General features: G+C 44.1%; 1 pseudogene; it reads left to right on the top strand.

The window, feature by feature from the left end:
- Window positions 1-17,952, top strand: part of LOC147000213 (uncharacterized) — a 123,776-nt pseudogene extending 105,824 nt beyond the window's left edge.
- Window positions 17,953-25,860: the final 7,908 nt, after the last annotated feature.

Below are 25,860 nucleotides of genomic sequence, written 5' to 3'. Positions count from 1 at the left end.
GCTCTTACAAGTAACTCTAATTCCAGAGGTTCTGATGCCCTCTTTTTGCCTCTAGGCACACTTGTGCACATGCAATGCACAGATAGGCAAGCAGGCATACATAATATACACATATAATAAAAGTGAAAATTTAAAGCAACAAAACAAAAATCATGCAGAGCAAAACCCACTGCTAATATGTAGCCAACGAAGAAACGAACACTTGACACTATAAGGTACTGTGGTTTCAGAGGTCATTTCCCAATGTGTGATGGTTTCCCTCAAGCTGATGTGTGTGGATATTGGGACCAGACGTGTGATGCTGAGTGCTGTGGTTCAAATGGAAAACACCCCCATAGGCTTATATCAAGTAGCACTATTAGGACATGTGACCTTGGAGTAGGTATAGCCTTGTTGGAGGAAGCATTTCACTGGGAGTATGGTTTGAGGTTTCAGAGCTCAAACCAGGCCCAATCTCTCTCTCTCTCTCTCTCTCTCTCTCTCTCTCTCTCTCTCTCTCTCTCTCTCTCTCTCTCTCTCTCTCCTATGTATCCATATGTAGAACTCTCAGCTCCTTCTCCAGTGCCTGCTTGCATGCCACCATGCTTCCTGCTGAGATAATGGACTAAACCTTTGAACTCTAAGTCAGCCCCAATTAAATATTTTTCTTTATAAGAGTTGTCAAGTATGTGGTATCTCTTCACACCCCAACAAAAACAACAATCAAGGCAAAAATCTGGACCAGGCCCCATGCTATCTCTAACAACAAAAAGAAACCAAACAAATGTTTGCTTTAGTCAAGAAGTAGGAACACAAACTTTAGTGATATGAGTTGGCCTCTGTTTTACATTCAAGGGGCCACACATGAAGACAAAAGCTCCGAAAGAAGATTCCAGTTTGAAAGCAGAAGTGAAAGAGACATATCAGAAAGTCAGATATTCTGACAGTTACCTAGTCACAACTGGGGTAAAGCCAGGACAATTGGTGGTATAATCTCAGTACTGGTGAGGTAGAGACAGGGGGATCAGGAGTTCAAGATCATCTTTTGTTACACATCTGGGCTACATGAAACCTTATCTCAAAAAAAACCCAAAAACCAAAACAAAACAAAAACAAAAAACAAAAAATTGAACAGAATAGGGGTAAAGAGAAGAATAAATGAGAAGAGCTGAATGAGAAGCATTGAAGAGGCAAGGAATGGGTCACCTTCCCATCCCACTGACCCAAGCTTCCCATCCCACCGACCCAAGATTCCCATCCCACTGACCCAAGATAGCCGTGTCGTCCTTTCTTTATGGAGAGGGAAAGGAAGAGAGACATGCAGTGGGTGGAGAATGCCATGCACAAGAATAGCATGCTGATGAGTTGTTCGTGTAGCATAGGCTAGTCCTTCTTTCTCACTCAGCTCCTCAAATGCTGGTGGCTAGACCCTTCCTCTTCAGCAAAGAAATCAAAGCTTCTCTGGAGAATCTAAAAGGAAATATCATTAAGATTCTGGTGTTAGGTGTCACTTTCACCACAGTGCAGTATGAAAATGAGTCAAGTCAGTCTCTATCATGGCTCAACCACCAAGCAGCCCTGCATGACTGATTCCTAAACTGTGAGAACCAAGAGCTATGAAATGGCAGAGAAGGTGGCCAAAAACAGTAATCAGTTTGAAAAAATAGACACATAGTCATACATACTAAAACACTTAATATAAAATATATGTCATATATCCATATGTCTTTATCATTAGTGCATGTTATTAAGGTCAGCCTCTGAATTCAGTGATGATGTGGTCCCTAGGAGACAAGGACCCTCTTGCATCTGTTGCCATGTATAGAACTTTAATAATGAAGACTATACATGCATGTACATATACAAACACACACACACACACACACACACACATATATATATATATATATATATATATATATATATATATATATATCCTCAGAGACATGGGGAATTTTTGCAACCGTGCCCAAAACAAGGGACAATTATATTTTATTGATTTTCTAGGGGTGAGACAAGTACATGCCATGGTGTGGTGCACATGTGTAGGTCAGAGCATAAATTGCAGGCAGTCAATGCTGTCCTTCTACCATGTGCGTAGGAATGGAACTCAAGTCATTAATCCTGGCAGCAAGCATTTTTACCCGCTGAGCTATCTTACAGGGCCATGGGATATTTTTTTAAAGTAATCATTTAGACACTCAGAGAATAAGTAAAAGATCTTGGAAATGCAAAATAAAATTACAGAAACAACATAAAAATCAGTAGAACAATGTAAAGAAGTTTTCCAGTGTAGAAATCCAGGAAAATTAAAAGGTACAAAAATCAACGTCTAGTCCATGTGGTTCAACACCAAGTTTCAGAAAGAAAGAAAATGTATGTGGAAGTCAGCAATGAAATGATTCAATAAATTGCTCAGTACTGGGAGACATGAGTGTCCAGGCTGACACTAAAGCACATCTATGAAGTGTCAAGCCATGAAAATTACTGGAAAATCCCACAAGTTCCCTGCAAGTGAAAAACCTGTCATGTTTGGGATCAATATTATGGGCATTAGATTTCTTAAGAGAATTCAAGGCAAGAAGATACTCTAAAGAAAAATGAGATCTGGACTATTGTGCAATACTCATTGAGACTATCAGTTGAATGGCAGGCTGATGTAAGGGTGCTTTAAGACTTGTTAGGGCCTCAAAAATTTTTATCTTCTAAGCATACTTTTTAAAGAAGCTAATAAAAGAAACATTCCACCAATATGAGAGTAAGTGAAGAAAAGAGACGTATAGAATGTGCTGGAGAACCAGCACACAGGGAGAGACAAAGGGTATCCTTGGGGTGATGAGGGTCAATATAACCTCACACGGCACAGAGTCCAGAGATGTGCTGCCTTAGTTTGGGCTTTCTTGCTGTAAAGAGCCACTTTGACCACAGCAACTCTTATAAAGGAAAACTTTTAATTAGAGCTGGTTCAGTTTCAGAGGTTTAGTCCACTACATCATGACAGAGAGCATGGCAGTATGCGGGCAGACATGGTGCTGAAGAAGAAGCTGAGAGTTCTACATCTGGATCCACAGGCAGCAGCAGGAGACGGTGCCACACTAGGTGTAGCTTGAGCATATAAGACTTCAAAGCCCACCCACAGAGTGCCACACTTCCTTTAACAAGGCCACACCTCCTAATAGTGTCCTCCCTATGTGCCAAGCATTCACACACGTGAGTCTATGGAGGTTATTTCTATTCAAATCATCACACATGCTGAGAGGCTTATGAATAAGACTCTTCTCCTATGCATATTTATTTTATTTTCTTAATTAAGTTTTCATACAATTATTTTGATTGTGTTTTTCTTCCTCCCATGTTTTTCCTCTCTTAAAGAAAACAAAACAAAAAATCAAGAAACAAGAAACCTCTGCAAGGAAGCCAAAACAAACAAGAAAAGACCAACAAGACAAAAAATAAAAAATAAAAAGAATGCTAAAACAAAACATAAAGTCCACAAAAATAGCACCGAGTTTGTTTTGTGTTGGCCAGCTACTCCTATGCATAAAGCCTGCCCTAGAGTGTGGTTGGTGAGACCCGGTGAGACTCCATTTGAGAAACTGGATTTTCCTTTTGCCAGAAAGTATCAGTGACAAATCACTTCTTGGTTGCAGGTGGGAACCCATGTCCACTTTTCCCTGTCAATGATGGCATCCCATCTATCTTAAACTTGTACAGGTCTTGTGCATCCTGCCATGTGAATGAATCAGTCCTGCTGTGTCTAAAATATACTGCTTGGAATTATTAATTACCTCTGGCTCTTAAAATCTTTCTGCCTCCTGTTCTGCTTAGATCCTTGAGCCTTCACAGAAGTGTTTGATGAAAACATCCCATTTGGGGCCGATTGCTCCAAAACCTACCATTCTCTCACACTGTCCAGTTGTGGGTCTGGGTGTTGATTATCATCTACTGCTTCTCTGTCATGGACTGAGTGAGGCACAGATCTATGGGTATATTAACATGTCATTGGGAGTCATTTTATTGCTATGTTCCTTTAGTAGAATGATACCACTAGGTTTTCTCCAAGGCCTATGGCCTATTTAGTCTCAGGTTCTTGTCTATTTTAGCAGTGTCAGGTATGGATTTTATCTCATGGACTGGGCCTTAAATGCATTTTTAAAAAAGTAGTTAGCATTTGTGCCACGATTACACTGGTCTATCTTGCAGGAAAGCTGCATTGTCGATCACAGGGTTTGTAGCTGAGTTGATAGTTATCTTCCTTCTCTGGTAGCTTGCAGAGTCCCTTCTAGTATCATGAACACTAGTCAGTAAGGACGAAGCTTGTAGTTAGGGACCAGCTTGACTTCTCCATATTACACAAGTAAATGCTGTCTTCAAATAGGACCAAACCATCACACTGTGAAGGGCAACCAAGAGCCTTAGCAATACCTGTGGCCTCCCTTCCCCCCAGCCTGGAACCTGCCTGCTCAAGGGTGGAGCTACCGGCTCATTCGTCCTGCCACGCCCACTGCTGGAACCTGCCCTCTGCTGCCTGGAGGCACACACGTGTTCGTCCTGCTACTGGACCCTGAGTTACTTGGCGGGAAATTGGGTTCCCTCCCCCTTCCTTTATAAACTGAGTGTCTGGAAATATTAAATTGAGTCTTGATCAGAGTCTTGTCTTGACTCCATTGTTTCTTCCGCCCCGACTAGTTTCCTCTCTTTTCAGCCTGAACTGCCATTCTCAGTGAACCGTTCGTGTTGTGGACCGCGGGCGGGCCGCAACAGTTGGCGCCAGAACTGGGACCTGAAGAATGGCAGAGAGATGTTAAGAGAAACGACTGCTGTGTGGAGCTCCACAAGAAAGGACCGCGGGCGGGCCGCAACAGTTGGCGCCAGAACTGGGACCTGAAGAATGGCAGAGAGATGTTAAGAGAAACGACTGCTGTGTGGAGCTCCACAAGAAAGGAAAGAATCTTCGTATCGGAGGAGCATCGGAGCAACGGACAGGTACACATGCTAGCGCTAGCCTAAAAAATTTCAGTTTTGTAGAGTGTTGCTGGGGATGCGGTAGGATACGAACAAGTTTGAAGCAGTGCTGACCCAACACTGGTTCTGCTTGGGGTCAGCAGTTCGTAAATCGGAACTAGATACGGAGACAGGCGGTGTGCCGCAGTTTTTTAGAAAACTGCTTAGGTGGAAGAAAGAAGGGTTCAAAATCATGGATCAGGCGATTGTGTTTAGTTTTCAGGAGTTGCTCAAGGAAAAAGGAGTAAGGCTTGAAGTACAATTAGTAAGAAATTTTTTAGATAAGAGAGATAGCTGTTGTCCATGGTTCAAAGAAGAAGAAACGATAGATTGTGGAACCTGAGAGAAAGTTGGTGAGGCCCTGAAGCAAGTTAAAGTTTGAGATTAAGCTTCAGAGGCTGAGTCTCTTAAGATATTTCTAGTTTAGATAATGATAAATGTGGTTCCTATCCTAAATAGTAAAATTTAAGATAAGATATAAAGCAATGCCTCTTTATTAAAGCGTTAAAGCTTGCTTTAATAGGTATTCATAGGTATTAATTGATATCCAAACTTCGTAATATAATAGTAATGCTTCTAATATTGATTTTAACAGTGATAAATTGTTTTAAACATAGGTTTTGCTTTCCCAAAGTTGTAGATATTATCCTAACCTTGCACAAAAACTTAAAAATTATGGTTAAAACTGCCATTGTTCCATTGACTGCAGCTTGCAGTTTGATTGCAAATTTAAGATTAATGCTCAGATTAAAAAGTATTTTACCTTTGAGTCAATACAGGGCTCTGGGCAGTCCCAGAGTGGCTTGTGGCCCTTTCTTTTGTTTTGCAAACAATGCCTAAAAAAGTTTTTCCCTGTGTTCAAGAAAATTTCTTTTTAACAGTGTTACAGATCTATTCAGATGTTTAAAATAATGCTTAAATTCAAAGATTTTTGCTTCTAGTAAACTGGTAATCACTAGAAAATTTTGCCTCTATGTATGGCTAATATAGCTTTACATTATGTAAGAAAAATGTTTATTGTTTCTGCTTCTTTACAAGAAGCCAAAAGTTTTAATCTTTCAGTATATATTGTTTCCTAAGTGGAAAGTATTTTATTAACTAATGCTTCTCAAGGGAAGTTTACCTTAAATCCTTGCTCTCACCCAAAAGATTCAGAGACAGTATCCTTTTGTTATTTGGTGTTTTGGTTTGCTGCAAGGGGTTTTGCAGGAAATAAAGAAAGCTTTTATAATTGTTGTTAATTGGTAATTAAAAATTGGTTGTGCCCAAGACAATTCTTTGGCCAGAAAAAACATTATTGTAAAGTCATTTTTCTCATCCTCCCAGCCGATCGTTAGGCCACGTGGGCCCAACTAGCTGCTGTGGGGCAGAGTCTTAAGACACACAGTTGCCCCTATCCCAGCACAAATAATCTGGTTGTGTGCTGTAGATGGTGTTTTAAAATGCTGAACAATCAAACCTTAATTTATATATTGATAGTCAATGCTATATCTCTGAGCTCATAATTACTTAAAATTGTTCGTTCCTCAGATACTATTAATTCTCAAATTTACAATTGCTTATACATAGTTCTAGTTAATAAATAAATAAATTATGCACGTGTGACTCTTAATAACTTTTCTAGCCTTCTAGTTACAACCGTTCCTTAAGAAAAATGATTGAAAGTGCGATTAGTCACTGCCCCTTTACAGCCAAATATTTAAAATGTTTTGTCCAAAAAGTTATTAATTCAAAAGGTTAGATATTGTAAAATTTTAAACTTTAACCTCTTAAAAGACAAAAGAGAGAAATTGTATCCCCATATATACTATTTAGTGCATTTCCATGCACACTATTTAAAACATACCTTTATTTTCAAAATTTGAGATTAAAATGTCAAATTTAATAAATGCCTTTTAGTATCTTAAAAGGGTCTACTTATTGGCTTATAAATTGATCCTAAAACAGCTACCTTATTAGGAAAGGGAAAAACAGGTTCTCTCCACAGAACTCTACAGAAGCATATTGGTAATTCGTGTGCTGAGCTGACAGGTAAGTTAACTCAGTGTCCTGATTAAAAGGACTAAAAGATTAAATTCATGTTTTAGATCCATCCTTGCTTGTCATTTTTCCAGTTTAGACTAGCTTCTAGCCTTTTAACTTTATGGCAATAGTACATCAAAGACTGTATATTCAGACTTAGTAAAATTAGTCATTTAATAGAGTCATAATGATTTTTCACTCTTCTTCAGTGTGACCAGCCATTCTAACTCAATCTTAGACTGGTCTAATATTCAGTTCAATTATTAGAGATTCCTATATTCTAAATTACCTAGTAAAGTTAATTCAGAGCATTTGCCCCAAGGTCACCAAAGGCTCACCTCGCCTTTACCTTATTTGTCCTAAACTTTTTGCAAACTGACATTAAAGGTCAGTCTGCAGCAGAACGCCGCTGGCACCCAGTTACTTCTAATTTGAGACTAACTTTAGCTTTACAATTTGCATCTAAATAAAGTACCTTGACTTCTCCAAACAGAAAATTTACATTACTACACTCTAATTGTTTAGTATTCTTCCTTCTCTCAAGCAGGTCAATCTACATTCTCCGGTTCTCCGCCCCGCCCCTAAGCAAACAGGTGGTTCTGCTAATCTCCCTTCCAGGGACATCCCAGCATGTGGCTTTTCAGTCTAAGATAAGATTTAGATTTACCAGGAGAGCTAGGGAAGTAGAAATTTCATATATATTTACAAAGATTAGTTCTTATTTTGATAGATATAGGCTTAGTCCCTTAGCTGGCCTCTGGCTTTTCACCCTTGCTGTTACTGCAAGGTGTCCTTAGTTCCTCAGGCTACTGGGAATAACAGGGATGAAGAGGAAAGACTTTCAGCTCCTAGTTTAACCAAAATTAATGGTGTTAATACTGACATAATTCTTGTCTAGGCCTTGCTAAATCTGAGGTTGACAAGTCTCACATAGAGACCTCGCAATAACTCAGAATTGCGATACTGATTCATAATCATATGAATACGGTATGGGTACCGCTTGGCGCAGGAGATTACTGCGGAGGGAAGGTCCAGTTTGACCGTTTCTGAGTTCCCTGTGCGACACACCTGATTTGAAGGAGGTTGGTATCCGACTCCAGCTAAAAACCAAAAATACTTAAGGCTCTGCCTCCCCTCCCCAAAAGATACCAAGAGCCACAGATGTGAGTTGTTACAATGCTCACGGGAGGAATCAGGCCAATGTCCACCCAAGTCAAGGTTAAAGGCCCACTCATCTACGGATGAGAAAATCATTTGATCACCTCTGTTAAGCATTGCCTATTTAAACTTAATTAATAGGGGGGAGAGAGACTGGAGACCTTGCTGTTGTAAGAGCAGGCCCTTCACTGCCTCCCATCCAAAAAATAAAAAAAAGCCAATTGGCCTTGTACTAGGAGCCAGCCAGTCTTAACCCCTTCTTCCTGTTCCCCAAAATTGCAGAGGATTATCAGTTCAGTGTTATTCTAAAATTGTTTAGCTAAACTCAGCCAGGGTTCCAACGCCCTACTTAAAAGGCAAATAGGTAGCTACCTATTCAGCACTAATTAGCATTATAAAGTCAGAGCCTACAGCCCAGTGCTGGTATTTCAGTCAGTGCTTTTAAGACAGTCTCGGCCAGATACAGTTTACCATTAGAATAGTTAGGGAATCCCACGGAAATAGGTTTTTTCTTTAACCCTAGGAACTCAGGCAGAACTATTGAACATAGATAATTTTTCTGCCACAGGCCACCCCCTTTTTTATTTTTGTTTTGTTATCTAATGGGGGGAAATGTGGCCTCCCTTCCCCCCAGCCTGGAACCTGCCTGCTCAAGGGTGGAGCTACCGGCTCATTCGTCCTGCCACGCCCACTGCTGGAACCTGCCCTCTGCTGCCTGGAGGCACACACGTGTTCGTCCTGCTACTGGACCCTGAGTTACTTGGCGGGAAATTGGGTTCCCTCCCCCTTCCTTTATAAACTGAGTGTCTGGAAATATTAAATTGAGTCTTGATCAGAGTCTTGTCTTGACTCCATTGTTTCTTCCGCCCCGACTAGTTTCCTCTCTTTTCAGCCTGAACTGCCATTCTCAGTGAACCGTTCGTGTTGTGGACCGCGGGCGGGCCGCAACAATACCTGTGATTTTTAGGGGGCTCCCTAAGACCCCTCTAGCCAATGATTTAGGCTCCATAAATATTTTTTAATTTATTCTCTTTTAAAAAATGAGTATTCCTCCTTCTCTTCTTCTCCCGCCCCTCCTTCTCCAGAGCCTCCTCTTCCTTGTATTTAGCTTCTCAATGTTATATATTTGTATTACCATGTGATGTGTTGCTACATATATACATTGCACAATGTTCACATTGAATTTAGGGACTGAAAACATTCAAGATCCTTTCTTGTAGCTTTCTGAAATGCACAGTGCATGGTCCTCTGTGGTCACTCTGCTGTCATAAGCTTACCAGAATCCAGTTCTTCTGTTTTCTGTAACCTGACACCCACTTGTCAGATCTTTCCATCACTCCTCCCCTTTGCTCTCCATAGCCCAGTTTTCTTCTAATTAATCATAAATATTTTATATTACCATATATGATATGCTTCATAAAATTTTATTCTGTGGGGCATTGGGCTATGCACTGACAGACTAGTCTCCAGTCAAGCTGAGGTCTGACCCCCAGAGTGGTGATAATTCACCTACATATCACAGTAGGCATTTCTTCATGCTCCTGGAACTCTGGCTCCTGCCTAAGTTACTGTCCCCCCTCTGCCCCCCACAAGAGAAGCATGGCTAGAAGTCATGTAGGCAATGTCCCAAGCTTCTGGCCTTCAGGCTAAACTCCTCCCCAGTTACCTAGCAACAGTAAAGATGGCCCACACCATAAGAGGGGCTGCTTGGCCCCTCCTTGCTTTCTCACTCCTCTCACTCCTTTGCTCTTCCTCTCCTCTCCTCTCCTCTCCTCTCCTCTCCTCTCCTCTCCTCTCCTCTCCTCTCCTCTCCTCTCCTCTCCTCTCTTCTCCTCTCCTCTTACTCTCACTCTCTCTTTCTCTCTAGACTTTCCCCACTCTCTTTCTACCTCCTTTCTTTCTCCTTGCCTTTCTACAACAAAGCTCTAAAACCATAGACTGTCTCTGCTCATCAAGGTCCACTGTGCTCACTCTCGACCGTGTGGGAATCTCTCTTCCTCAGCCCTCGCCCTCCCTCCTCTACAGGGTGTACCGCGGGACCCCTTTTGGTTTTGGAGACTGCCCCTGTCCACCCCCTGTCCAGTGGGTCAGAGGCTTGGATGCCTACCTGGGGCTGAGTGGAAAGTGTCTGGCAGCCCTCCCGCATCTGCCTGTCCAGAGCATAGGTGGAACTCTGGCAGGACATGAGCTATCCTCCCTCCCTTCCCCCTCCTTTCCCAGGCCCTTTTTAGTTCCTACATTATTCTTTTAATTTTAAAAAAGAGTAAAACAGCTATGAATGGGTTTAAAGGCCAGAAGATGTGTACTGGTGTAAAATGGTCCTTAAGTTCTGGATTAGGTAGAATTGAATGGAGCACACTGAGCACTGCTTGCACAGAGCCAGTGTTCTGTCCCTGGAGCTCCAAACAAACAAACAAACAAACCTAATAGTCCACCACAGATACTAGATGTTTTGTGAAGTGAAAAGGGGCCAGGGAGAAAAGTGTAGGTATGACACAATGTTTAAGACACCAAAAGAGACATATATACACACTCATACACATGCATTCATACACACACATTTGTGCACACACACTTGCACACATACACATGAACACATAAGCTCACAAATGTGTCCACACTCACACATTCCTTCCTGAATACACATGAACACATTCATGGAGGGAAACATTAGGAACTGTGCCAGCTAGAAATAGAAATGGGAGTCTCCAAGGGGACAAGGGATTCCCATGTTCCACCTTCTTACACTTAAATTTGGAAATCATTGAAATGTCTACTAATCACAAAGCCTGTTCTATAGCACTGATTCTCACCCCTTCAAGAATGAAAAGACCCCTTTTCAGGGGTTCCCTAGGACCATCAAAAACATATATATTTACATTACAATTCATAACAGTAGCAAAATTATAGTTTCAAAGTAACAACAAAAATAATTTAATGGTTGGTGGTCAACACAACATGAGGAACTGTTTTGAAGAACTGCAGCATTAGAAAGAGCCACTGTTCTGAAGGGAGAAGCCACAGAGCAGCAAGCTGAAAGCTGTGGAAGATGCCAGAGCAGGTACTGCTGGAGGAGCAAGGGAAAGAGATGGTTTCCTACAAGCACACTGGATGACTTAACAGACTTCCGTGTGATACTTGAACAAGGTGAAGGAGAGAAGGAAAAGGCAAGTGACCTAGCAGCCCTCACACAGAAGAAGATAGTCTGAAGAAACTCTGGTTCACTCTACAGTAGAAGTGATTGACAGCACCGACCAAAGCCCTGAGCAAAGCAGCTTGAGGCAGGGGTGTTCCTTCCCAGCCCACCACTGTTCTTGAGTCCTCTGATTCTGCATCTGTGGAAAGGCAGAGGAAGGACAGGTGACAGGAGCTTAAGGTAGAGACTAATCACCTCATGGTGGACAAGAAAATAAAAAAAGAAGTGGTAGGTGGCCAGACTTCCTTCAGAGGCACAACCTACCTACCTCAGATGAGCTCTGCCTCCCACATGGAAATCAGAGGACAATTCTGTGAAGTCAGTTCCTTGCTTCTACCATTATGTGGGTTTGGGAATTAAACGTGGGTCTTGAGAGTCATAAAGCAAACACTTTAGCCACTGAGACAGTTCCCTCATTTTCATAGAAGAAATCAAGACGTGAGCTGTTTAAGTTCTGGGATGGACCACAGTCCCCTGGCCCCTGACCCAGGCCTTTGTACTGCAGTCTTATCAGGGAACAAACAGTTTTTTCCCAAGAAGAAGGTGGGTTTCTGGCAAAAGCACTAGCTGGGCTCCAGATTGGGCACCATTCCAGGAGCCTCTGGTGGCTGCCAACCATAAGAACAGGATTTCCTGGGTGGGATGAACAGAAGAGCAAAATGTGAGTCTCAGATATGAGTACAGTGTTCCTCCCAGGGTGTCAGCTGTGCGTGCTGTTACTCCACAGGCTGCCCATCACAAACACCACAGAGCTCTAAGAACCCAGAGAGCGTCGGGAGAGTGAGGTGGAGCACGTCCAGTCCCACATGGGATTTGCCACGTGGGGCAGCTGAGAAGCTGAGCAGTGAGGAGAATGTGTGGGGGTGGCCAGCTTGGGTCAGTCCTGACTCTGCTAGTGACCACACACTCCTGGAGTCCAATACAGTGAGTGGTCAGTGGTACGATTTTTGTTTATGCTTTAAGGAGAGAAAAATAACTAATTTCCAGAGCTTAAAAGAAAGGCTACTCTGAAGGAGAGGAAAAAAAACAGGCTTACTTCTGGGCTCAATTCTAATGTAATATGTTGCAAGCTCAAGTTCAGAGAGGCCTCTTCGTAGCTTTTGGGAACAAAGCTTGTAAGCTTGCAATCTCCCAGTTCCTCAAAGGCCAAGAGGAAGGCTGAGGACATAAAACAAGGCTGCTCCCTGGGAAGCCACCTCAGGGTCATCCTTGAAAGCACCTGGCAATGATCCATTCTCTCTGAGGCAGTGCTCCGAAGGCCCAGCATGTTCTACCACACCCTCAGAGGGCTCTGGGCTCTGTGAGGTTTGTGCAGAGAACAGTATACACCAAGCAATACAAAGAATCAAATTCAAATGGCACACTTAAAAAGGAGGAGGCCTCAAAAGAGGGGATAAGTATTAGGACCAAAGGTACAGAAGAGATGTAGAGCTGTTGAGCCTTTGAGAGCATGGGTGGGTTTGGGGTCTTTCTGCCACATACCTTCTCCTGCATCCACATTGTCCACTTCCTTATCCTTTCCCAAACACTTAGACTTCCTGAGAAACCTCCTTTCTGGTTTCTTGAGTCTGTGAAGCTCAAGATTCCCAGGTATCTGATCTTCATTCATAGCAAACCACCTATAGGGTTCAGTGTTTGTCCACTGATTGGATTTCCCGAATGAGGGAACTGGATTAGTAATCCAATCCCAACAGCACAGGGTGGGGTGCAAATAAATGCCAAGAGGCTCTGAAAAGCTAGAGATTACAAATGTATGTCTCCACTGCCACCATGCAGGCTCTCAAGACTTTTCCTCAGTTCCCTAGTACACTTGCCCAGGAGCAGCAGTTCCAAAGCATTGATGCTGTCGTTCAGGGAGTTACTGATTATTCCTGATTTGTGGGTGCTTCTTCCACCCCTGTCCTTGCCAGCACCCCATACTCACCACCACGCTACCCCACCCCAGCTGCACTAGCAAACTGACCCACCCATTCTTATGGCTCATGACACAATGGCCTCCCTTGGTCTGTGTCACTGAATCAAAGCTGTTGCTGTGGACTCTTGCTCCTTAAGGTGTGTTTCCTCCCAAGACATGCTCTTCCTCTCTTTCTCTTTCTCTCTCTCTCTCTCTCTCTCTCTCTCTCTCTCTCTCTCTCGCTCGCTCTCGCTCTCGCTCTCTCTCGCTCTCGCTCTCACTCTTGCTCTCCCTTTCCCTCTTCCCCTCCATCTCCCTCCATGTGTGTGTGTGTGTGTGTGTGTGTGTCCAAATGGGAATGTAACTGGAATTGCAGCTGCTTGTGAGTCACCTACCATAAGAGCTGGGAACTGAACTCTGAGGTCCTGTAGAAGAACAGCAAGCTCTCTTAACTCCTGATCCATCTCTGCAGGTTAATTACTTATTTATTCATTTATTTATCATATGTACATGTGCGTGGTGTGTATGAAGGTGTGTACATGCTTGCATGGGAGCACATGCATCATACATATGGGGGCGGAAGCCGGAAGTCAGCTTTAGCTGTCTTCTTTTATGTCTACTTATTGAAGCAGGATCTCTTGGTGAGGTCAGAACATACAGATTCAGCTAGTCTAGCTGTCCAGACTGCCATAGAGATGTCCTGCTCCATTTCCCTAAAGCTGGGATTGCTGGACAGTTGCCCTACCAACTGTACTCACACTTATACAACAGGCATCCCACCCACTGTGCCATCTCCCTGATCCTGGTGATGCCATCTGCTCTTACCCTTACCATCTCCTACACCCCTTCCACCTCTAGTAAACCTCTCCTCCCTACCTGCACACTGCCCAGAGTCATAGCATTTGGTTTGGTTTTGTGGCCTACTGAGTTTAACCAGGTATGTCTGTGTGACCATTGAATTGGGATTACCCATTGGAATCTGGAGGGTCACCAATCTGGAGGTCACTATACAACTCAATTCAAAGATTCCCTCTTTCCCTGAATTCAACAGGAGGAAATAGTTCATCAGAGATGGGTAGGGCTCCCCTGCCCATTCTGCATTCATGCCTGGCTGTTGACGAGCCAGGGTGCAGTCAGCCTGTTGTTGAGAGTTCATGATTGCATAGACTGTGTTAGATCTCAAAGACAGCATTTCACAGCCTTTATTCCTGTCTTCTGGATCTTAGAAGCTTTCTGTGTCCTCTCCCACAGTATATCCCGAGCCTTGGAGGAGATGGCATAAAGGCCTTGCTGAGGGCTGAGCCCTCAACTTTTAGTTATTCCCAGCACTTGTGCAGCTTGTGTCTCTGCATTCACTACAGTTCCCTGAAAGAGGCTTCTCTGACTAAGTAAGGCCAAGTGAGGTAATTGTCTATGACTATAAATTTATATATAGAGAAAGCAATTTAACACTAAGTCAGTTTAGTTAAAGAACTGTATTAAGTGTCTCCTAAGACTTAAGACCTTCCCCCATGGACTTTCAACCTGGTACATAGTACCAGATATAGATTATTTCTTGTGGAGCAACTCTCCTTTATTTCTTTTCATTGTAAATTCTTTACACAAAATAATGGGTTTCATTGCATCTTCATGCATTTATATCATGTGCTTTGCTTTATACACAATGAGACACTTTGATTATTCCCCACATTTCACTTGTCACAGCACTGTCCTTATCCCAAATAGCCTTTTATATAAATATAAATACATATTTATATATTTTGTATAGTACACATATAATTGAATATGTTTCTATCTAAAGTCTGCATATGAGCAATAAAATAATATTTGACGTTTTGGGTCTGACTTATTTTGCCTCTCATGGTGAGCCCTGGTTCCATTCATTCCCTGGGTCCTTGTATTGTGGACATGGTGCATCCACAGGTACAGTGGCCTCTCCTGTACAGTGATGTGGGAGCTTGTAGCAGGAGCAGAATCCAGGCAACACTCTCAGAGTTTTGGCTATGGACTTGCTGAGTACTTGCATGAGACATTCACACATTGCAGGTTCTCTGTGGAGAGAGCTTGGGGTGCTGGGCTAGCTTTCTGCTTCCCACACCAGACCATGTGGGGATCTAACTAAAATTCTATCTGTTATAAACCACACTGTCTTGGGGATTTTGTTACAGTTACAGAAATGGAGCAAAAGGAGTAGAGAGCGGAACCTATAGACACAAAATCCAAGCTTGGAAAGCCAGCTGCCTAACGATGTTCTTTCAGTAAACATTGACATGAGGTTTGTGGTCGCTGGGATGAGGGCTTCTCCTTTGTTTGTTCCCTGGCCTGTTCTCTAGCTGCACAAAGAGTATTATATAAAAAACACTAAGTATTAGCCTTTTTTGTAAAACACTGTACAACTTTTATGTGTTGAAAATGATTAAAATCCTTGTATTTCTTCCATCCTGCAAAGCATCATGCCAGTGCTTTATCATTTATTGAATTTGGTAAAATCATTCTTTACACACAGGTCCTGCTATGACCTCAGACCTTCCTGCTTTCTTTCATTTTCTTTATGCCTTTTCTTCTAAAAGTAGGCAGTGATGAAAGTCATGCGGTCAAAGCCCAGCAGATGGGGAAGGGACACAGTCTCACCTGAATTAGAAGAAGGAACAAGCTCACTTCCTACCCAGGTGTGCCTACTCTCCCACTTCTGTGAGCCATACATCCTCTTGATAAAGAATAAAGTTTAGCCTTACTGATATGAGTCAGTTGGAATGATGGTCTCATTCTTTGTCACCTCAACCTTATTTCTAGCAGTGCAAACCCAATGTGGGTCATCAAGCAAACTGTGAGGCTAAGCCAAGCCCTCTTCGCAACTACCTTTCTGCTGCAAGTGCTTCAGAACCAAATTAGTACTTGGGGTTCTGGCTGCTCCCTATTAATGACTCTACCAAAGGAGATGCCAAGAGCTGCTTTCCCAGACAGCTCAGCTTATTGGTGAAGTAGAAAGCCCTAGTATCTCTGAGATGATGGTGGTATCTCAAGAGAAGGGAAGAGAATGGGGAGTAGGCATGGAATTTCAGGCATCAGTGGGCTAGGAGGAATTTTCACACACATTCACACACACACACACACACACACACACACACACACACACACACACACCATATCCTGTGGTAAATTCACACAAATTGTAAATCTACACTGCACTTTGGAAAGAGCAGTGCTAGCTTTGTGAAAGGGACTGAAGAAAAGGGCAACATGGCCTTCAGGAAGGCCCTGGTCACCACTGAAACTCCTGCAGACTCTTTTCTACCTTGGCCTCCACTGTAGCTTGGCTAAGTTCTTTGTCTTGCTTCTGTACTTCAGCCCACTGCCACAGCTCTGAGGCCAGCAAGCCCACATTCTTGAGTCAGGGAGAAACCAGACTGGTGTCAGATTCCACAGTCTTGGCTGTGGGACTGGTCTGCTTGCTCTGTTAAGGGACTCTTCTCAACTCTGGGAGAGTCAAAGCATTCCACTTTTCCTTCCCTCTCCCCCATCCTACTCTGCCAGAATTCCTGTCTGAATTCTTCTTCATTAATAATGATGGGCTCCACTCCCGGAAGTCCCCAATGCTCGTTTCAGGGGATAATGATTGTTTTTGCAGGAGGGACCCCAATGGTTTTTCCGTTTCTGTTTCCATAATATGTACTGAAATCCACACTTCATTGAAAGCAGATGGCAAAAGCATCCTTCCATGTGCAAGGAGAGGTGCCGGAGCTAGGAAGCCTCTGACATGTCGGTCTTCTGAATAACTGGGCATACATAGATGAGGCCAGGGCACAGTGCCCTGAATATGAGGGCAGAAAGCTGGATGCCTAGGATGGTGAAAAATAGGAATAATGAGCTAAGGTAGAGCTTAAAAGAGGAGAGGAGAAAGGCAAGCCAATGAAGAGATGAGCCGTTCTCCAAGTGTCTCATTCCCAGGTCCTGAGTCTGGAGGTGTCAGATTCTTGGGAAGGCAGTGTGTGTGAGTGAGGCAACTACCCTCCAAGGGAAACCGGTGCTAAAGCCTCAGCTCCACAGACCAGAGCTTGACCCTTCTCAACCGCTTCCATGGAAATAATGAAAAGCATATTCTCCTCCACATCTTTCCCGAGAACACAACTCAGTCACTCCATTGCCAAAAAAGGCAGAAGCGAGCTCACTATTTCCCAGGCTGCCCAGCAAGGGTTAACACTGGTATTTGCTTGGCTTCTGCTGAAGACCTTCTTGCTGCATAGTAATATGGAGAGAGCGGTGCTTGCTCAAGTCTCTTTCTTGTGATGAAGCTACCAAGGGCACCATGGGACTTGGTCTCAAGACCTCATCTAGCTCTAATTTTTTCCCAAAGGCCCCACCTACAAGTGCTGTCAATTTATGCTCTGGAAGATGCAGGAATTTGGGGAAATTTACTCAGACCACAGCAATGCCCTTTTCCCTGGTAACACACTTCTTAGTCGATGGCATTTCAATATGTCTGGAACATTTCCCCCTAACAGTTCTCAGTGTGCTGCTGTGTGACTCTCTCCATAGGTCCACACTGTCATGCGGTATCACAAGTGAGGTGAAGCATGGGCAGACCCGGCCCTGCCACCCATTGCCCAGAATTCTTCCACAGCTGTACAGCACCCTGGCTGCCATGTCCCAGGACACAGTGTGCAAGAAGGATCCAAGGCAGGTTGCTGGAAACAGGTAATCTAGATGTGACACCAAGACCACAGCCTGGAAGACAGTCACCAGAAACAACCAGGTCTGGTTACTGAACAGTCTTGGTGCAGGCACACATTAGCCCACTGTTTGCTGTGCTGTGGTGCAGATTTCCTTGTTGTTTCCCGGCTGAGCGAGGATGCCTATGGCTGTGAGGGTGTGCCATTCACCCCTCCCATTAAAGGAAGGATTGCTTGTTCTCCTGTTTGGCAGTGTGGATTGGGGAATGACTGAGGATCTGGAAGTTTGGTGGGTGTTAGATAGTTCTATGTTAACTCAAGCTAAAGCCATTTCAGAAAAGGGAATTTGAATTGAGTAAATGCCTCCATAATATCTGGCTGTAGGTAAGCTTGTAGGACATTTTCTTAGTGACTGATGGGGGAGAGGCCAGCCCACTGTGGGTAGTGCCACCCTTGTCTGATGGTCCTGAGTTCTGTAAGAAACTAGGCTGAGCAAGCCATGGGAAAGCAAGCCAGTAAGCAATACCCCTCCATGCATCAGCTCCTCCTTCCAGGTTTCTGCCTTGTTTGAGTTCCTGTTCTGACTTCCTTCAATGGTAAACAGTGATGGGGAAGTGTAAGCCAAATAAATCCTTTCCTTCCCAAGTTGCTTTTGGCCATGGTATTTCCTCACAATACTAGTAACACTCGCTGGGACAGAGGGTAATGCATGGGACAAGGTGGGACAGAGGGTAATGCATGGGACAAGGTGGGACAGAGGGTAATGCATGGGACAAGGTGGGACAGAGGGTAATGCATGGGACAAGGTGGGACAGAGGGTAATGCATGGGACAAGGTGGGACAGAGGGTAATGCATGGGACAAGGTGGGACAGAGGGTAATGCATGGGACAAGGTGGGACAGAGGGTAATGCATGGGACAAGGTGGGACAGAGGGTAATGCATGGGACAAGGTGGGACAGAGGGTAATGCGTGGGACAAGGTGGGACAGAGGGTAATGCATGGGACAAGGTGGGACAGAGGGTAATGCATGGGACAAAGTGGGACAGAGGGTAATGCGTGGGACAAGGTGGGACAGAGGGTAATGCATGGGACAAGGTGGGACAGAGGGTAATGCATGGGACAAGGTGGGACAGAGGGTAATGCGTGGGACAAGGTGGGACAGAGGGCATGGGACAAGGTGGGACAGAGGGTAATGCATGGGACAAGGTGGGACAGAGGGTAATGCATGGGACAAGGTGGGACAGAGGGTAATGCATGGGACAAGGTGGGACAGAGGGTAATGCATGGGACAAGGTGGGACAGAGGGTAATGCATGGGACAAGGTGGGACAGAGGGCATGGGACAAGGTGGGACAGAGGGTAATGCATGGGACAAGGTGGGACAGAGGGTAATGCGTGGGACAAGGTGGGACAGAGGGTAATGCATGGGTCAAGGTGGGACAGAGGGTAATGCGTGGGACAAGGTGGGACAGAGGGCATGGGACAAGGTGGGACAGAGGGTAATGCATGGGACAAGGTGGGACAGAGGGTAATGCATGGGACAAGGTGGGACAGAGGGTAATGCATGGGTCAAGGTGGGACAGAGGGTAATGCATGGGACAAGGTGGGACAGAGGGTAATGCATGGGACAAGGTGGGACAGAGGGTAATGCATGGGACAAGGTGGGACAGAGGGTAATGCATGGGACAAGGTGGGACAGAGGGTAATGCATGGGACAAGGTGGGACAGAGGGTAATGCATGGGACAAGGTGGGACAGAGGGTAATGCATGGGACAAGGTGGGACAGAGGGTAATGCATGGGTCAAGGTGGGACAGAAGTTAATGCATGGGACAAGGTGGGACAGAGGGTAATGCATGGGACAAGGTGGGACAGAGGGTAATGCGTGGGACAAGGTCTTTACTTGCTCAGCTTCCTGGAGATGGGAAGAGAAGAGAGCTTAAGGAAAGCAGAGTCTGGTGCTGCAAACTTATGGAAACAGGACAGCCTGTTGCACCCAGGTCTTCCTGTACACAGAGACACAGTGTACAGCCCTGGGCTCTGAGAATTCCTATGCAACAGCAGGTCTACTGTCAGTCCAACAAAGGCAAAGAGCATTGCAAATGAGAGAGGGCCCTGACAGTTCACCATAGAACTGCAAAGGTCCATGTGACTTGATGAATCAACAGTTCTCCGTCAGGCATGCTCCCTCTTCTCATCTCTGTACAGAGAGTTTATTTTGACATTTACCAGTTATCTTGTTGTTTAAAACATACTAAACATTCACTCTTAATTTTACATTAAAATTTTAAAATTTTGTGTGGGTCTGTGTGTGGGCATGAGTATCTGTGTCTGCAGAGACAGAAGATATTGCATCTCCAGAGCTGGAGTTAGAGGTGGTTATGAGCTACCTAACATGGATATGGAGAACTGAACTCAGGTCCTCTGCAAGAGCGATACAAGCAATTTATGTTTATTTATTTATATTTATGTGTCTTGCGCCCAGTTGCATGCCTGGCATCCTCAGAGGCCAGAAAAAGGCATGGATCCCTTTGAAGTAGAATTACAGATGGTTGTGGATTACCATGTAGGTCCTTGAAATTGTGGATTACCATGTAGGTCCTTGAAATTGAACCAGGACCCTTTGAAAGAGGAGCCAGTGCTCTGAACTGCTGAGCCATCTCTCCAGCCTCTCTTCATTTGTAGCATAAAACCCAGTGGAGTTTGGTTAACATACTATGTTCTTTAGACCATCTGAGCATGATCATTGTCCATGAATGAACTGATTGAGATTTTCTGGAGCAGATAGGGAAACTTAGGAATTTAAAATACAATGCTATCTTTCTGCCAAAAGATTATTTTTGTCTTTGGAGTTATAGATAATTCATCCAGGTGTTTAAACGGTTTGACAAATCTGGTTCCAATAGGTTCCAAAAGGTCAGCAGGAGCTAAATGAGCCATGTGCCATTTTGTGAGTCCTAGTGGCTGGTCATGTGGCTATAGTAACAGTTATAGTTATTTCAGTTCAGTGACCTGGCCATACACTAGAGAGGGAAGACAGTAAGTTATGTACAGTACTACAAACGATGCACATTAAGCTAGGAGCCACCCTGCTCTGAGCATTATTCAAGCATGTCCTGTACGCTCACTGACTCCATCCTCCAAACAAAAGGATGAGGTAAGAAGCACTATTATTACCTCCCTTGTACACATAAGAGAACTGGGGCATGGAGAGATGAGCTGCTTTTCTCAAGTCATGGTACTTAGTGGGGCTGCTTACAGACCCCAAGGAGCAAGGCCCTGTCTTGTGTTCAACTTCTGGCATTGTCCATGATGTTTATCAAGGGACTCTGATTCACCTTGGCTGGATGTGTGCTGCCACCCTGAGGAGGATTCACAGCCCAGCTGGATAGGTGAGAATCTCAAGAAACCAAAAAACCCAGAGAGAATGTGCAGCTAGGTCTGTGTCTGCTTAAGGAACTAGCAGTGAAGAAGGCGACCCTCTTAGTTCTTGCTCTGTGGCAGTGACTGACCTGGGCCACTAGCCAGATCCAGGGGAGGGACAGGCCTTCGGTCCTTTCCGGCACTCCTGGGGGCCTGGGCAGATCACCTGCTGAGTGTCTGCCTACTCTGCATGGCACTGCTTAGGCTTCTGTCTTTTAAACCAGCTCTTCAAACCCCTTTTTGTGGACAAGCACTGCCTTAGGGGATATGGCAGAATTGGATGTCACATGTGCCCACCAAGATCCCAAAACGCTGGCAGCCACAGTAGAACTAGGCTTTTTCCACATAGAGTGGCTCAGCCTCTCCTCAGTGTCTCTTCATCCCACCAAGAAACAGCTGTAATAACTGCAAGAGCTGGACACTGAGACCCAACTCAGCCAGCCCTGCCTAGCCAGGTGCAGCTTCAGTTAACAATGAAAACATAACGGGAGCCTGATTTTCCCAGCTGCCTGGGAGGGGAAAGGAAGCTGGCTCTGTGAATCATACAATGCCATGCGAACAATTCAAGGAAGGAACCGTTCAAAGGAAGTGACCAAAATAGCCCAGAGGACCACTGCCTGCTGGGGAACACAGAACATGGAAGCCAATATCTCTTCCACATGGGGCCACGACACATTTCAAAAAGCAAAAAGAGTTTTCCCAGAGAGGGGAAACTGCTGCTTGTAAATGTTTACATGTCGCAAAGTTGTCTATTAACAGGCCCAGGAAGGAATGGTTCTGGAGGGGTAGATAGATGGTGCTGGGGTGTGTCCATGTCGGGTGGTCAGAAGCTTGGAGCTGCTCATGATGGACAAGTAATGCCCTAGAAGTGAGTGTGTGTCTCTCCCCTGCCCCAGAGGTAGCCTAACAAGGTACCACTGGCCTGGGGCCAGGAAGGCAGGTGCTTTCCAGCAGAAGGAAGGCTGTAGACCATGGCCCAGCTGTGTGGCGCTCCAGAGGAAGCAGAGAGGTTTGAGTGTAGCCACTGTCACCTGAGAGGCTTCCCTCTCCCTCCACCTAGTGGAGTCAGTTCTAAAATCCTCTGTGCAGAGTGAGTTGTAAAGACAGCAAGAGCCAGTTAACTCAACCCAGAGCCCAGGAGAGGCATGTCTGTCACAGTCCTTACGTTTGGCTTCAAAGGACTCAAACATGTTTACAAAAAGAACACGAGAGTTCTCTGTGTTTATTTGAAAGTACAGACTTTAATAAACAGGCTCTTTAAAAAAAAAAAAAAAAAAGTCCGAGGAACCAACCTTCTCCCTTTGTTTTTGACATCAATCAAAACATAACACACCCCTTGGCTTCAGCTTAAATGAGTTTTGTTTCTTCACCGAAGTTCACCGTTTATAAAATACATTCGAGTATTGACTTTGATCCCCCCACAGGCACAGCTTGAGGTTGGTTCAAAGTTCTGTATCGTTAAATACAAACACATGTGACCGGGGCGGCTCCTGTGTACCAGCTGCCAATGTCTGCTAAGAAAGATCAGCACTGGCAGCAGGAGATGTAGGTGAGGCCAAGGCTAAGGGTGTGCCCTCTCTCCAAGGCTCCAGGAGAGTCTCCTACAGATCCATTCCTAATCAGACACTTTCGCCCCAGGGCAGAGTTGGGTAAACTCTGGTTTGCCAGAGAGACTATGCAGAAAGAGAAAGGTTTGCCACACAATTCTGACAGCCTGAGTTGAATCTGTGAAATCCATAGTAACAGGGAACTGACTCCCGATGTCCTCTGACCTACACATGTGAGCTGTGACACATAAATGCCTAACACACACACACACACCCCACATACACATTAAATAAATTAAATAAGAGAATTAAAAATAATCCAATAAAAATGGAACCAATCCAATGGCATATACTAATAATTTTAGCAGCTAGGAGCATCCAGAGTCGAAGACCATTCATTCTTAGCTACAAAGTGAGTTTAAGGCCAGCCTGGGCTACATGACTCCATCTCAAAAAAAAAAAAAAAAAAAAAAAAAACCAAAACAAGCAAATACAAAGAAAACCTAATTAAAGTAAAATAATTTAAAAGTAAACTCTCATATTCCTTAGTTACAAGATGCTAAAAGTATAAACATTTAAAATCTGTGTGTGTGTGTGTGTGTGTGTGTGCATGTGCATGCATACGTGTGCACACTCATTCATGTACATAAATATAGACAGGAGGTCAGGTTGGTGGATAAAAGAATAAAGATAGATAGGTAAAATCTCAAACTCACCCTAAACTCATCCTGACTCATCAATGAGATGACAGATTGGCTTAGCAACTATCTGGAAAGTTTTCTCTTAAATCTGGGGTGGCCAGAGGCATAAAAATATAAGGCTTACTGGAGAAGATGATGCATGTCTGGAACCCCAGTGCTCAAGAGCAGAAGCATGAGGGTTGTGAGTTTGAGGCTAGCCTAGGCCTTGCCTCAACACAACAAGAAAAAGTATATCAAAAAGGACTCTCCCTTATCTCTCTCCAGGGGTTCTAAAGATGATGCCAGTGTGGTACAACCAAGAGGGCAGGTAATGAGAAGGAAGTGGCAGAAGCAGATGGGATCTTTGAAGACACTCATCCATAGCTAACCCAATTCATCCTTTACTAACCCACTCATTCCACACTTTCTAGAGCTGAAGTAACAGTTTTGGTTATTATTTAAGTAAGGGCTTTTAGTGACAACTTAATTATGAAATAATCATTTCCTCCCTAATTCACCCATTCACAGTTAACCCTGTGGCATTTAAATGATTTTCAAAATTGTATAATCATCCCCACAAATTGCTTTTAAACATTTCTACCACCTGCCAAGAAACCCTTTAGCTCTCTGGTCTATATCAGTTAGTTACCCCTCCTTACTGTGAGGAAACAGCTGACAAAAAACAACTTGAAGAAAGATAGGTTTGCCTTGGCTCACAGTTTAAGAAGGGTCACAGCACTGTAGCAGAGAAGGCAGTGTAGACAGGAGCACCAGGCAGCTGGACACATTGTATCTATGGTTCAGAAGCAGAGAGTGGTAGGTAGTGGGCTGAGCTGTAAGATCTCAAGATTGCCCACTTCTTCCACTAGGCTCCCTGAAGGCTCTGCAAACTTCCAAAAATTATAACAGCTAGAGTGACTGGCGAAGTATTCAAAAAGGAGCTCATGAGCGACATGCTATATAAAACTATAGCACATATTGTTGTGATCATAAAAAGAGAAAGAGCTGTATGAAAATGTTCTGGTGGGGTGTGGGGGAAGGGAGTGCCTCAGCAGGCCCATGCCAAGGCATCCCCTCTCCCTGAGGGACCAGACACACACCATTATAGTATAGAATAGAATTTATTTAGGGCATGGGGAGGGGAGTTAAGAGTGTAGTAGAGGTAGAGAAAGGCAGAGAGAAAGAGAGAGTAGATAAGTGGAGGCCGGCCATGACCACGTGGAAAGAGGGGGAAAGGGAATGGGGAGAGAGGAGCAAGAGGCAAGAGAGAGGCAAGAGTGTAAGAGAGAGGGGAGGGGCCAAGCAGACCCTTTTATACTGGGCCAAGCCTACCTGGCTGTTGCCAGGTAACTGTGGGGAGGAGCATACCTGGCTGCTACCAGGAACTGTGCGGTGGTGGAGTTTAAACAGAATACCAACACACATCCTCTCATTCATTCTGGCCCTGAAACCCACACATGTCTCTCTTCGTGGAACTGTCCATATCCCAAACTGGAGTAAGAGTACACTGGTCTTTCCTGGGTTGTTTCCTAATGTTCTTGAAGTCCATTCTTTACTCCTTTTCACTAAATGTAAGATGTTCCACCATGTGTCTACACCATATTTTTGCTCATTTGTTCATTAGATGCTGAATGTTTTATTGTCATAAACAATGACCTCATGACAATTCATGTGCACAGTTTTGCATAGTCATATTTTTTTCATGTCTCTGGGGTTTATAGTTCAGATTTGAATTGCTGGATTATTTGGGTAATTGTGAATTGGAAAGTCTGTTGTCTGCAGCTAAAAACATTCTGGTATATATCTAAATGTGCTTTCTGTTGCTGTGGCAAAAACACCAAGATCCAAAAGAACGTTTGGGAAAAGAAAAGTTTACTTTACTTTAGAACTTACAGTTTATCAGCCAAGGAAATCAGAGTAATAACACAAAGGAGGAGCCCTAGGGCAGGAACTGAAGCTGAGGCCATGGACGCTGCCTGCTTTCTTATATACCACTGGGCCATTTGCTTAAGGGGCATTACCACCCATAATGAGCTGGGCCCTCACACAGAAACAAAGAAAATCTCCTTGAGGCTTTCTTACAGATCAATGAACACAACTGTTTTGTTGTTGTTATTTTGTTTTATTTTGTTTTTTCAATAGAGGTTCCCTCTTCCCAGGTAAGTCTAACTTTGTACCAAGTTGAAAAAAATTTATCCAGAACATTAATTTAAAAATGTACTCCCTGATAAGTGGATATTAGTCCAGAAACTTAGAATACCCAAGATATAATTTGCAAAACATAAGAAA

The sequence above is a fragment of the Mus caroli genome, unplaced genomic scaffold (genome assembly GCF_978045245.1).
Source record: "Mus caroli unplaced genomic scaffold, Mus_caroli_1 scaffold_19, whole genome shotgun sequence".
Lineage (NCBI taxonomy): Eukaryota > Metazoa > Chordata > Mammalia > Rodentia > Muridae > Mus > Mus caroli.
The sequence above is the reverse complement of the archived record's forward strand: the minus strand, read 5'-3'. Positions and strand labels throughout refer to the sequence as shown.